We start from the raw sequence: 14,433 nt of genomic DNA, 5'->3' as shown, positions 1-14,433 counted from the left end.
AACATGCAAGAACAGATGGTTAATATAAGTAAAGAGATGGAAATGCTAAGAATAAAAAATAAGTATTAAAAGTCAAAAACACTGTAACAGAAATGAAGAATGACTTTGATGGACTCCTCTGTAGATTAGACATGACTAAGGCAAAAATCAGTGAACTTGAAGATATGTCCTTAGAAACTTCCTCAAATGAAATTCAAACAGATAAAAAGAATGGAAGGGGGACAGGAAGGAACAGATTATCTAAAAACTGGAATAATTTCAAAAATTGTAACATATGTATAATTGAAATATCAGAATGAGAAGAAAGAAAAAGGAGAAGGAGAAATATTTCATGTAATAATGACAGAATCTCATAAATTACCGACAGACACCAAACTATAGCCCAAAGAAGCTTGGAAAATACCACACAAGATAAATACCCCAAATTCTACACATAGGCATGTTGTATTCAAACTGCAAAAAACAAACAAATTCTTGAAATAATCTGGGTCGCAGGATACCTTGCAAGCAATAGAACAAGGATAGAATTACAATGTGTTTCTAATCAGAAATCATATAAGCAAGAAAAGAATGGGAATGAATTATTTAAATAGTGGAAAGGAAAAAAGTATTCCTACCAACCTAGAATTCTACAACCAGAGAAATTACCCTTCAAATTGAAGGAGAGACAAAGACTTTCTCAGACAAACAAAACTGAGGAATTTTATCACAGCAGATCATGCTCTGAAAGAAATGTTAACAGAAATTTTTCATGGAGAAGGAAAATAAGTGGTATGATCAGAAACTTTCATTACATAAAGAGAAAACATTGGAGAAGAAATAAACAAATGCAAAATAAATATTTTATTTTTTTATTCTTAATTGATCTAATAATGGTTAAAAGTAATAATAGTAACAAGGTATTGAATGATTATACCATATGGACAAGTAAAATGAATGACAACAATGTCATAAGGGATAGGAGTAGATATTCTATAACATAGTATTCTCCATTTCTACTACTGTCCCTTATTTTGTTATGACAGAGGTGATTAGGTCATGATTAGAGCCCTCATGAATGAGATTAGTGCCCTTAAAAATGAAGCCCCAGAAAGCTCTCTTGCCCCTTCTGCTATGTGAGGTTATAGAAAGAAGGCTGTCATCCATGAGGAAGCAAGCCCTCACCAGACATTGAATCTAACAGCACCTTGATCTTGAACTTTCGGCCTCTGGACAGTGAGAAATAAATTTTGGTTCATTGTAAGTCACCTGGTTTATGCTATTCTGTTTTAACAGCCCATGTGGACAAAGATAAACAATACCTAGCAGTCCATATTATCCCAGTTACATAAATGAAGAAACTGCAGGTGAGACAGCCTTGAAAACTTGATGAAACTCAAACAACGAATTGGTAACAATGTCAAATCTTAAGCTCGGGACTGCTCAGCTTCAAGGTTTGTTCTCTTTTTCTCTGTATAGCCTGTCCTCCCAGGCCATTGCTTTTGGGCTGAGCTTATGGCACATTCTTAGATGGACTCAATTTTCAGCAATTGCACTGTTTTTGACATATGATATGTAGGAAATACTTAAATATGAAGAATACATATAAGGGTGAACATTTTAATTGTATATTTCATTTGTATGTTTTCATTTGTATGTTTCCATGAGAAACTTAAACATATCTTCACATCTTTTCAAAGCAGGAACAACTCCCAGTAAAACAGAAAATTTACCACTAGAGTGAAAACTCCCAGTAAAAAGAAAATGAACCACTCCCAGTAAAACAGTCAGATCACTTCCAGTAAAACAGAAAATGAACCACTGGAGTGAAAACAATTACCCTATTGAAATGTCCTCTCTTTGTTTTGGTTAATGCCATGGCCACCTCTTTCTTTTCACATTCCTGGGGTTCCAGCTCCTTCCTAAGTAGCTCGTCCAGTTCAGGCTCTTCCTTTAACACACTTCCCTGTTCCATTACTTGTTCACTGTCTGTTCACTGTCCATCTACACTCTTCTCAGACCCATGGAAGTTGGAGACCACGTGTTTTTTTCTAAAGCACACATCTCACCGTAGAATGCTATTCTTGGCTCTCTGGCTCTGAGGCTGCTTTCTGTCCTAACAACAAAACCTACATTCAGACACTCATCCCAAGAGTGGCCTTTGTATCTTCACACACTGCAGCACTCACTCCAGGACATTTAGCTGTTCTGTTATCCATTTATGTGAAGTGACCTGAAGTACCTCTGGGAATGGTAAGGGCAAGGTCAGAGCACAATGGGCATGATCAGTCGGGGTCTCCCTGAGAACACAGCTCTCTCTCTTATTGTCTACCCTTACTCAGTTCAGTGATCACCAGCAGGCACTCTAATTCCTACTCCAAAGAGAATTGTTTTATCTCTGTTCTTAATAAAAGTTTAATAGCAGATAGAGCACTTTGGTGAGAGCTCATGTTAGTGAAATTTTTATTTCACCTAATATACCAGTGTATTATGCACTGGAGGAATCTATAGACTGTTGTAAATAAAGTGAAGAACATATATTTACAGAACTAAGCAAACTGCATTTTATGATGCTATCCTTGAAACTTTCACGCTCTAGTAATAGCTCTCCCTCTCATTAGCGTGCATCAGCGAGACGCTCCTCTAATTAGCTATAAACTTGCCGCTGAATAGCAGTCATTTCAAGTACTGTTTGTTATTAAAACAAATACCTGGAAATTACACTATTAGTACGAAAATCAATCCAATTTTAAGCTCAACATTTAAAGTAAGTTAACACCCTCACTCCCACATGTAACATGCTATCAGCAGGTTTTCTTTGTATTTGAAAAATCTATAACAAGCCAGAATCCACTGGGAAACATAGGTGGAGTTAAAAGCTGAATAAAGGCATTTTCTCGATTTTTATAATAACTTTGGAAGAGAAGCAGATTGACACCAATTTTTTGGAGGGTAAAAATGTTATCTCAGAACCCCTGCTTGGATTCTGTTTTATCAAATCAATGAATATTTTGGAACACAGTCTGTTTCAAGCTTTGAAGCCATAGAGATGCTGAAGATAGTTCCTTGACTCTCAAGAAAGTTACCATATTGCAGGGAGTGGGTTGAGGAAGGTGGGCAGACACGTGTACACGTAAATGTACTGCATCATGTGGGGGCAACGGATGGGTGCCCAGAGTACTTCTGAGAGCACTGGTGGACTTCACTTAAGAGCAAAGGCTTGAGAAAGAGGAATTTTACTGAATATAAATAATAGAAAATATGAGATTTTAAAGGTAGTATACGGTAACGTAAAGACAGAGTAAACGTCCATTTTAATCTCATTTCTGCCATCTGTTAGCTAGGTAGCCATTTCAAAGCCAGTGACTCTGTGCCTTGGTCTTCTTATTTTAAACATGGAGATGTGAGCTCTGAAATACCGCAAGTAAAACTTAAAACACAGTTCCTGAATAAAAGATTCTCATTAACTTCTGCGCCTTTCTTTTTCCCTTTTCTCCCTTGCTTTTCTACTTTCTTCTTCACCCTAGACACCTTCACCTAAAATTCTAGGCCTTTTTACTATGCTCCAATCTTACCACTTAGTGTCCTTCCATATTCAAGTCATTTCTTTTGCCAGGAATAGGCTTCCTTTTCTTACCTTGCCTGGCATATCAGAAGTCTACTTCTCCTTAAGGTGCTTATAAATGCTGCTTCCTCATCTAGGTTTATTTTCATCTTTTCAACTGCAGTCTTTCCTTCTTCTGAATTTCCATTGGGTTTTGCATATCCTTCTTGGTACTTGTTCTCCTTGCATTGTACGTATTGCTATTTCTGTGCATGTCTTACTTTTTTAAAGCACTTTAATAGTAAATCCAGTGCTTAGCACAGTTTCATAAATATGTAAAAACTGAATAATAATTACTTTTAAACTAGTATTGATTCTTCCACTGTTTAAATAAGCTTTAAGTATTCTTGGATTTGAAACATTTTAACATGAAATTTTACTAATTGGATAGTACAACAATCAGAAAATAGACTGTGTATTGAACCGCTACGTCCAGTTCAGGCTCTTCCTTTAACACACTTTCCTGTTCCATTACTTGTCCACTACGGGACCAATTGGTTGACTCCATATGTTCTTTACTAAACAAAATGATGAAAAGGCTTTTGTTTAGAATGAATTTCTTACTAGACAAAGAGCTCATTATACTAACCCTCAAAGTTTGACTTGGGCTAGGGAGAGTTTTCCTAAATTAAAAAAAAAGAAAGACACAAAAAAGAAATAGAAGAACCCGACCATGCAACTGGACACTACTTACCTGTTTGAAACTTTAAGTTTGTAAAGAATATTTACTGACATGAGAAAATGCTCATATGGGATACTGAATAAAAATCGTAGGATGCCAAATAACATATGATTTAAATTTAATAATAGAGCCAAAAAAATTAAATGTAACCAAATGTTTTAAGTGACTATGTCAAAGTAAAATAAAATGATAATTTTTACTTTCTTCATTTTATTTATTTTATTTTTAATATTTTCTCAATAAATTTTTATTATTTTTATAATCAGGAAAACAATAAAAAAAAGTATTTTTAATAGAGTAGTGGTTCTCAATCAGAGGTGATTCTGTCCCTGAGGAGACATTTGACAATTTCTAAAGACATTTTTGTCACAACTGGAGGGGGCGTGCTATTGATACTTAGTAGGTAGAGGCCAGCAATGCTGCTAAACCTCCTACAATGCACAAAAACAGTCTCTCAGAACAAAGCGCAAAATGTCAGTAGTGCTGAAGTTGAGAAACTCTGTAATAGAAGGAAAGCAACCATGATATCCTGAATAAAGAATTTACTTTCCAAAACATGGTATGAAAACCAAAATAACAAACTATTGTGCAAGTCTTAAAACCTGTACTGCCAAAATGTTTGAGATGGCAATCTTGTTAGTGCTTTCTTACCCTAAGCAGTCGATATTTCCTCATATAGAAGATCTCTGGTATGCTCTAAATTATATTCTTTTGTTACATACACGTTCTTCTTATGTTCTCAACAAGGAAAAGACATCTTTGGGAGTGAGATCAACACTTATTCACCATTTAGCTCAACATCCTTTACGCAGCACTAGTAAAAGGAAGGAACTCTGTAGTTCTTATGAGTAATTATTTATATCCTGAGTCTAAATACTCTTTTACTTGTACATGACTGAACTCCAGTTCAAATAGTGTTCCTCAATGTTATGTTAAATAGGCATATATGCTATATGTATGTATGTACGTATGTATGTATGTGTCTCTCTCACTCTCTATAAATACTATAGCAGTTTACAGGTCAAGGAAAAAGTCAGAGTATAGCTCCTGGGATCTTAGGAACTCAGACTACAACAGAAGTGGTCTCTTTACCATTTATCTCTATTTCTCCATGTGTGTCTGTTTAACATTTTCGGCTTATATATAGAATGAGAATATGACTTTTGTCACCTCTGGGATCACATTTTATGTACTCATGATGATGGGGGAAGAAGAAATTTCTCATGACCACTTAACATTCCAGCAGGAAGATCATAGAGAAAGCCGTTCACTCAACTGTGTTATGTACTTATCTTTGGACATGGTTAAGGGATATTATTAGTGGCCCAATCATGGAAATTCTTGTGGTAGGGTAAGGTCAGGTCTGTCTTGAGAGGATAAAAGAAAGTGGTGCTGGGTGGTCAAAGGCAATAATCACCATGAAATTGTATTGGAGATATTTTAATTAGCATAATAATGACTCTATGTATTCTAAGTTTAATGTGCATGTAATAGATACTCCCTCATACTCTTGAAGATGATATTTGATTTCCTTTTTTTCTCTTTTTTTTTTTTATTAGTTTCAAGTATGCAGTACATTAGTTAGACATTTATATAGTTTATAAAACGATCCTCCTAATTGCTCCTTCTCTCCTCTGGTTTGCCACCTAGCCAATATATTAATGCTAACTATATTCCCTATGCTGTGCTCCCAATCTTTGTGTCCATCTATCAGCTACTAATTTTGTACTTCTCCCCATTCTTCCAGCTACCAAATCTCTCCTCCCCTCTTGTCTGTCACCAAATTGTCCTCTATATTTGTGAATCTGTTTTTGATTAGTTTGTTTTTTTTTTTGTTGTTGTTTCTTAGATTCTGTATATAAGGGAAATCATATGGTATTTATCTTTCTCTGTCTGACTTATTTCATTTGGCACCATAACCTCTAGAACCATCCATGTCATCGCAAATGGTAGGATTTCATTTTTTTTAAATGGCTGAGTAATATTCCATTGTATATATGAACCATAACTTCTTTATCCAATCATCTGTTGATGGGCATTTAGGTTGCTTCCATATCTTGGCTATTGTAAATTGTACTGCCATGAATATTGGGGTGCATAGATCTTTACAAATAATTGTTTTCTTTGGATAAATACCTAGAAGTACAATTGCTGGGTCAAAAGGTATATCCATTTTTAATTTTTTGAGAAATCTCCAGACTGTTTTCCATAGCATCTGTACCAATTTGCAGTTCCACCAATGATGTATGTTGTACCAAAATGCCATTGGTATTTTGATAGGGATTGCATTGAATCTAGATTACTTTGGGTAGTATGGCCATTTTAATGATGTTGATTCTTCCTACCCATGAGCACGACATATGCTTTCATTTATTTGTATCTTCAATTTCTTTTTTCAAGACATAATTTTCTGAGAACAGGTCTTTTTACCTTCTAGGTTAATTTGATTCCCAGGTATTTTATTGTTTTCAATGCAATTGTAAATGGGATTATTTTCTTAATTTCTCTTCCTGAAAGTTCATCATTGGTTTATAAAAATGCCCCTGACTTCTGAATATTTATTTTGCAACCTGCTATTTTACTGAATTCATTGATAAGTTCTAACAGTTATTTGATGGAATCTTTAGGGTTCTCTATATACAGTATCATGTCATCAACAAATAACAAGAGTTTTGTTTCTTCCTTTCCAATCTAGATACCTTTTTATTTCTCTTTCTTGTATTATTGCTGTGGCTAAGCCTTTTAATACAGTGTTGAAGAGGAGTGGTGGAAGTGGGCATCCTCATCTTGTTTCTGACCTTAAGGAAAATGCTTTTAGCCTTTCCCCATTGAGTGTGATGTTAATTGTAGGTGTGTCATATATGGCCTTTATTAAGTTGAAATATGTTCCTTCTATTCCCACTTTGCTGAGAGTTTTTATATGTGAATGCTAGATTTATCAAATGCTTTTTTTGCATCTATTGATATGATTATATGGTTTTTATCTTTTGATTTGTTAATATGGTGTATCACATTAATTGATTTCAGATATTTAACAACCTTGCATCCTAAGAATAAATCTAACTTGATCATGGCATATAATATTTTTAATGTATTGCTGAATTTGGTTTGCTAATATTTCGTTGAGGATTTTTACATCAATGTTCCCGAGACATTGGTCTATAGTTTTCTTTTTTTATAATGTTTTCATCTAGTTTTGGAATCAAGGTAATGGTGGCCTCATAAAAGGAGTTAGGGAGCCTTCCCTCTTCTTGAATTTTTTGGAATAGTATGAGAAGAATAGGTGATAATTTTTCTTTGAATATTTGGTAAAATTCGCTTATGAAGCCATCTGGTCCTGGACTTTTGTTTTTTGGGAAGTTTTTGATTACTGATTCTGTTTCATTGGTGTTATTTGGTCAGTTTAGATTTTCTGTTTCTTCTTGATTCAGTCTTGGGAGATTATATGTTTTTAGAAATGTGTTCATTTCTTCCAGATTGTCCAATTTGTTGGCATATAATTGCTTGTAGTATTTACTTATGATCCTTTGTATTTCTGTGGAGTCTGTAGCTATTTCTCCTCTTCCATTTCTAATTTTATTTATATGAGTCCTCTCTCTTTTTTTCCTTGATCAGTCTGGCTAAGGGTCTATCAATTTAGTTTATCTTTTCAAAGAACCAGTTTCTGGTTTTATTAATCTTTTGTATTGTTTTTCTAGACTCTATTTCATTTATTTCCACTTTGCTCTTTATTATTTCCTTTCTTCTATTCACTTTAGGCTTTGTTTGCTGTTCTTTTTCTAGTTCTTTTAAGTGTAAGTTTATATTGTTTATTTGAGCTTTTTCTTGTTTCTTGAGGTCGGCCAATATTGCTATGAATTTCCCTCTTAGGACTGCTTTCACTGTGATTTTGAGTCATTGTGTTTTCCTTTTCATTTGTCTCTAGGTATCTTCTGATTTCTTCCTTGATCTCATTGATAATCCATTCATTGTTTAGTAGCATGTTGTTTTGTCTCCATGTGTTTGTGTTTCCACTTTTTTTCTTGTAGTTGATTTCTAATTTACTTATGACTGGAGAAGACAGTTTATATGATTTCAGTCTTCTTAAATTTATTGAAATTTTTTTTTGTGTCCTAATATGTGGTCTATCCTGGAAAGTGTTCCATGTGCACTTGAGAAGAATGTATATTTTGCTACGGTAAAATGCTCTGAAAATATCTATTAAATCCATCTAGTCTAGTGTGTCTTTAGGCCCATTGGTTTCCTTGTTGATTCTTTGCCTGGATGATCTGTCCATTAGTGTCAACAGGGTGTTAAAGTCTCCTACTGTGAGTGTATTACTATTGATCTCTTCTTTTTTGTCAGTCAATAATTGTTTTATGTATGTAGGTGTTCCTATGTTGGGTGTCTATAAGTTTACTAGGTTTATGTCCTCTTGATTTATAGATCCCTTTATCATTCCATAATGCCCTTCTTTGTCTCTTATTATAGCCTTTGTTTTAAAGTCTATTTTATCTGATATAAGTATTGCTCCTCCAGTTTTGTGTGTGAGTGTGTGTGTGTGTTTTCATTTCAATTTGCATGAAATATCTTTTTCTGCCCCTTTACTTTCAGTCTGTGAGTGTCATTTAATCATAAGTGGGTCTCTTGTGGAAAGCATATGCATGGGTCTTGTTTTCTTTTCTTTTTGGGGGGCAAGGCAACCCTTGGTTGACCTCACAGGTTGCAAGAACCTTGTCAGCTTACAATCCCCCTTATTTTTTATTTTATTTTTTATGCCTACAGCACCTAGTCTTTCTAGGTGGTCTCCCATCCAAATACTAACCAGGCCTGATCCTGCTTAGCTTCCGAGATCAGACGGGATCAGGCTTGTTCAGGGTGGCATGGCCATAGACCCTTGTTTTCTTATCCATTCATCTACCCTATGTCTTTTGATTGGAGCATTTAATCCATTTGCATTTAAAGTGATTAGTGATAGGTACATAGTTACTGCCATTTTATTATATGTATTTGTTTTTTCTATTTTTTTATCTTTTCTTTTTTTACAGAATTCCCTTTAACGTTTCTTGTAATACTGGCTTGTTGGTGATGAATTCCTTAAGCTTTTTCCTGTATGGGTAGCTCTTTATCTCACTTTCCATTTTAATCAAAAGCCTTGCTGGGTAGAGTATTTGTGGTTGTGGATTCTTGCTTTTCATAACTTTGAATATTTCTTGCTAGTTCCTTCTGGCCTGCAAAGTTTCCATTGAAAAATCAGCAGACATTCTTATGGGGATACTTTTGTAAGTAACTAGTTATCTTTCTCTTGCCGCTTTTAAGATTCTCTCTTTGTCTTTGACCTTTGGCATTTTAATTATGATGTGTCTTTGTGTGGGACTCTTTGTGCTTCTTGAACTCGTATATCTAATTCTTTTGCCAAGTTAGGGACGTTTTCTGTCATTATTTTTTTTCAAATAGATTCTCCATTCCTTGCTCTCCCTCTTCTCTTTCAGGTACTCCTATGACCCAGATATTGTTATGGTTCATGTTGTCTCATAGGTTTTTTAAACTATCCTCATTTTTTTAAATTCTTTTTTCTTTTGTTGTTCAGATTGGGTGTATTCCACTACCTTGTTTTCCAGTTTGCTGATTCAGTCTTCTGCTTCGTCCAATCTACTGTTGAAGTCTTCTAGTGTATTCTTCATTTCAGTTATTGTATTCTTCATTTCTTTCTGGTTCTTTTTTTTATGGTGTCTATGTCCTTTTTTTATGATTACTATCTCTCTGTTGCAGTTCTCACTGTGCTCATCCATTCTCTCCATAAGTTTGTTGAGCATCCTTATAACCATTATTTTGAACTCTTTCTCTGATAGGTTGTTTGACTCCTTTAGCTTATTTTCTGAAGTTTCCTTCTGTTGTTTCATTTGTGGCATGTTTCTTTGTTTTCTCTTTGTTAGCCTCTCTGTGTTTGTTTAAGTGTCAGAAATATTTGTTTCATCTCTCAGCCTTGGCCAGATGGCCTAATGTGGAAAGTGTCCTGTGTGGCCCAATGGTGCACTCTCCCTGATCCCCTATGCTGGGAGCTCTGGACATGATCTTTGTGTGGGTTGCATGTGATCTTCTGTTGTCACCAAGCCTTTATTGTTGTTAGTAGACCAGTGGATGGGATTAACGCTCAGGCTGACTAACTGTGGGAACTGGCTGCACCCACAGGGTAAGAGTCGCTGTGTGTGGGCTAACCCCACTAGTGGGATTTGCCTTAGAAGGCTTGTGTACTTATTGCAACCACCCTTTGTGTATACCGTTAATGAGGCTAGTTGGGAATTGCTCTGTTGTGGTCTGGTGCCAGCCTCCAGATGCGTTGGTTTTGTGGCCCCTTGGGAGAGGGTCCCCAGTAGTCCAAGGTCAGTCACTGCTTTTGATTGCTCACGGCTACCCAGTGAGAACTAAAAAGCAATCCGCAGATGGTTGTTGCTTATGCCGGATCTATAGGTAGGTGGAAAAGACAATACTGTAGGCAACGTTCTGGTTATCGCTTGTCCCTGACCTAGGGCAGTTTAGCAGAGGGACCAGTGCTCTTCAAGGCCTGACACTGTATGTCAGTTTCTTGTAAGTCTCTGAAACTGGAAGAGCCTCTAGGTGATATGAGTATTGGGTTGCACAGGGACCCCAAGAGTCTCCTTGCTCTATTGCATAAATTTCTCCTGGCCACTGCAGTGTCACTTTACATGTCAGTGCTCTTTCTGTGGCTACCTGTACAAATTTCCAGTCGTAGCAGTCAGCTGCTACCCACCTTGGGCCTGAATGCACCACCCCAGGGCACGGGCAGTTGTCTATCAATATGCAGCGGGCACTTTGTGTATTGGATGGGTCAGGAGCTCAGGGAGTCAAGGGCCGTCAGGCCAATAGCTCAGTTTTCTGCAATTTCTGTGTTTGCACATTCCCACAGTACTTGCAGATCACATGGAGATAAGCTGCTGTCTGGGGCAATCCCACAGACTCCTACGATCCCCTCAAGAAATATTGCAGCTTGTGGAGGCACCAGTGGTCTGTCCACAACTGTTTTCCCCGAAATGTGCTCAGTGCGCTAGCCAAGGTTTGTTGCCTGCACAGAATACACAACCCCAGAGTCAAGCAGGGCACAGGAGGCTGCCTGTCATGGGCTGCAAGCACTCTGTGGCCTGGGTGAAGTAGGATTTCAGGGAGACAAGGGCCATCAGGCCGATACAACCTCAGTTGCTGCAACTTCTATGCCTGGGCGTTCCCACTGTGGTCACAGATCACAGTGAGACCAGCTGCCACCTGGGGCAGTCCCACAGACCACAGTGCTCCACAGACCCAATATTGCAACTCTTGCAGGTGTCAGAGGTCTACTTACAACTGATTTCTGTGCAGTGCCCTCCCTCTGATAGCCAAAATTTGTTGCCTACATGGATTGGGAGACCCAGGGTTGGGGGGAAGGGGCAGGGCAGTGGTGGTTCACTGTCTATAGGCCGTCTGGAGCAATTTATAGATAAGGTGGGGTGGGGTATCAGGGAGACAATGGCAGTCAGATCAATACAGCCTCAGTTGTGCTGCAACTTTGGTAATAGTTCATGCATTCCCTCAGAAGGGGTCTACACAGGCAAGCTGATGTGGTCTGTAGATTGCCTGGTAGGGGGGCCAGACTAAGGCACTACGGTGGCTGCCCTTCCAGCTCTATTTTGGTGCCAGGTAATTCAATATGAATCTAGTGTGAGCCTCTGACCCACCACCGGTGTCCCAGGTGAGTGTCCACAGATCAGAAAGCCTGTGTGAGGGCCCTTCAAAGGTGTGTCTAGGATTTCAGTCTCCTTTTATCTCACTCAGGTGGCTGGAATCAACTCTGGTTTTCACAGTCAGAGTTATTGGACTCTCCTCTTCCTTGGGCTGGGGAGCCCCCAAATGAGACCAGGACTATCCTCTCCTTCAGGGGAGCCTTTGCAGCCTCACTCTCCCTCCACCACTGTGGGTGCGTGTCTGGCCCACTTTGCAACTTTGCTGTACCGGCTTCCATGTGGCTCCTTCTTTATATTTTCAGACCTACGTGTTAAGATCAGTTGGACTTCAGGTGATTCTCCACATTGATTATTTTATAATTTGGTTGTAATTTCAATGCAGACCTGGGAAGTGATGAACCTTGCTTTTACCTAGTCTGCCATCTTCTACTAGACAATATTTGATTTCTTAAAGGAACCTTTTTGCTTTTGTGCTATCAGTATTTAGGGGAAAAATAAACTAATGTCTTCTTGTTTTAATTCTTTGTAGATGGAACACCAATAAGCCATCAAACTTAAATGTTTCAAGATTCTTTATTTATTAAATGTTATATAGGATTATCAATATAAAACTAATACGAATAAGAATACTCAGTTATACTGCCCAATTATTCAATGAAGTATTATAAAAACAATTCTAGAAAGCTTATTTGTCCCTTGGTATTTCAGGAGATTATGTGAATGCGCTGTATAACTCCAAAACAATTCAAGGATTTTACTGGCAGGAAGGGGCCATGTTTATCTTTGGCAAACCCAGACCATACCAAGATTGACATATAATTTCCTGAGATGAAATTTCATTGACGTCATTATAGCTTATGCTTAGGGAAGACTGGCAACCAGGATAACCAAAAAAATTGCTTTCAAATAATACTCCAGTATTAAAGCAATATTTCTAATAATGCAGCTCTGACTGGTAGAGTTCAAGGGAAATGATGACGAGAAAGCTAAATAATTGCTTGCTGAGATGAAAGGGACTATACCTAATATAAGGAGGAATCCTGTTATTCTGGAAAAATAAATACAAAGAAAAAAAGGCTGATTTGGAAGAAACAAAAATTAAGTTGATGAGGACAAATTCTTGAGAAACGGCTCACGTAGCATATGTCCACTCTGACACTCCAATTTATAATCCCAGAACACCTGTAACTCACATCTCCAGAGCCTCTTGGGTGACTTCTCAGGAGTTGCTTCAGACCTCTACCAGGTGCTTTATCTGCCTAACTGGTTGGATAATTCTGCTTTCTTCTTGTAATTATTTTTTTAGCTTTATTTATATATAATTCATATGCTATACTTAATTCACACATTTAATGTACATGCATCGGTAGTTTAAAGTATATTCACAGAATTGTGCAACCTTCACCATACTGAAATTTCATAATATTTTTATCATCTATGTCCATTAGAATTTACTCCTTACTTCTCCCCATACCCTCAGCCCTAGGTAAATGTTAATCTACTCAGCCCTAGGTAAATGTTAGGCTCTATCGATTAGCCTATTCTAGATATTTGATGTAAGTAGACTCATATTATATGTGTCCTTTGTGGTGGACTTTTTCACTTGGCATAATATTTTCAAGGTTCAACCATGTTGTAGTAGGTATTAGTGCTTTATTCCTTTTTATGGTCGAATAATATTCCATTGTATTGATATGCAACATTTTATTTTATTTATCTGCTCATTAGTTGTTGAATATTTGGTATATTTCTACTTTTGGTTATTATGAATAATGCTGTTGTGAACATTCATGTACAAGTTTTTATGCACATATATTTCTTCATTTCTCTTGAGTATATGTCTAGGAGGGGAGTTGTTATGTCATATGTTACATTCAACATTTTGAAGATATCTCAAACTGTTTTCCAAATCAACTTTGCCATTTTCCATTCTTACCAGAAGTGTTTGAAGGTTCTAATTTTTCCACATTCTTGCCAGAACATTGTATTATCTGCCTTTTTAATTTTAGTCATCCTAGCAGGTGTGAGTGTTATCTCATTGTGGTTTTAATTTTCATCTTCCTAATGACTATTAATGTTTAGCTTTATTTCATATGCTTATTGCCATTTGTATATTCTTGAGAAAGAAATCTTTTTTCATATTTTAATTGGATTAATTATCATTTTATTATTGAGTGGCAAGTTTTTTTTTATATACTCAGTACAAATTCCTTATTGAATATATGATTTACAATAGTTCCCTATTTAGTGGGTTGTCTTCTCTCTTTCTTGAAAGTAAACTTGATAGATTAATGTTTTTCATCAAACTGGAGAAGTTTTCAGTCAAAATTTCTACAATTTTTTTTTCCTGCTTTTTCATCTCTGTTCTCTCATTCTGGTACTCTCAATAAGTATGTTTTACTGCATTTAATAATCTCCCACATTTCTCTAAGTCTCTCTTCATTTTTCTTCCT

General features: G+C 36.6%; 1 pseudogene; it reads right to left on the bottom strand.

Annotated features, from left to right (window-relative positions):
- Nucleotides 1-9,020: 9,020 nt before the first annotated feature.
- LOC111737222 lies at nt 9,021-9,139 on the bottom strand (annotated as a pseudogene).
- Between the last annotated feature and the right edge of the window lie 5,294 nt (nt 9,140-14,433).

Source organism: Pteropus vampyrus, unplaced genomic scaffold (genome assembly GCF_000151845.1).
Source record: "Pteropus vampyrus isolate Shadow unplaced genomic scaffold, Pvam_2.0 Scaffold24, whole genome shotgun sequence".
Lineage (NCBI taxonomy): Eukaryota > Metazoa > Chordata > Mammalia > Chiroptera > Pteropodidae > Pteropus > Pteropus vampyrus.
Note: the sequence above shows the minus strand (reverse complement) of the source record. Positions and strands in the feature narration are given on the sequence as shown.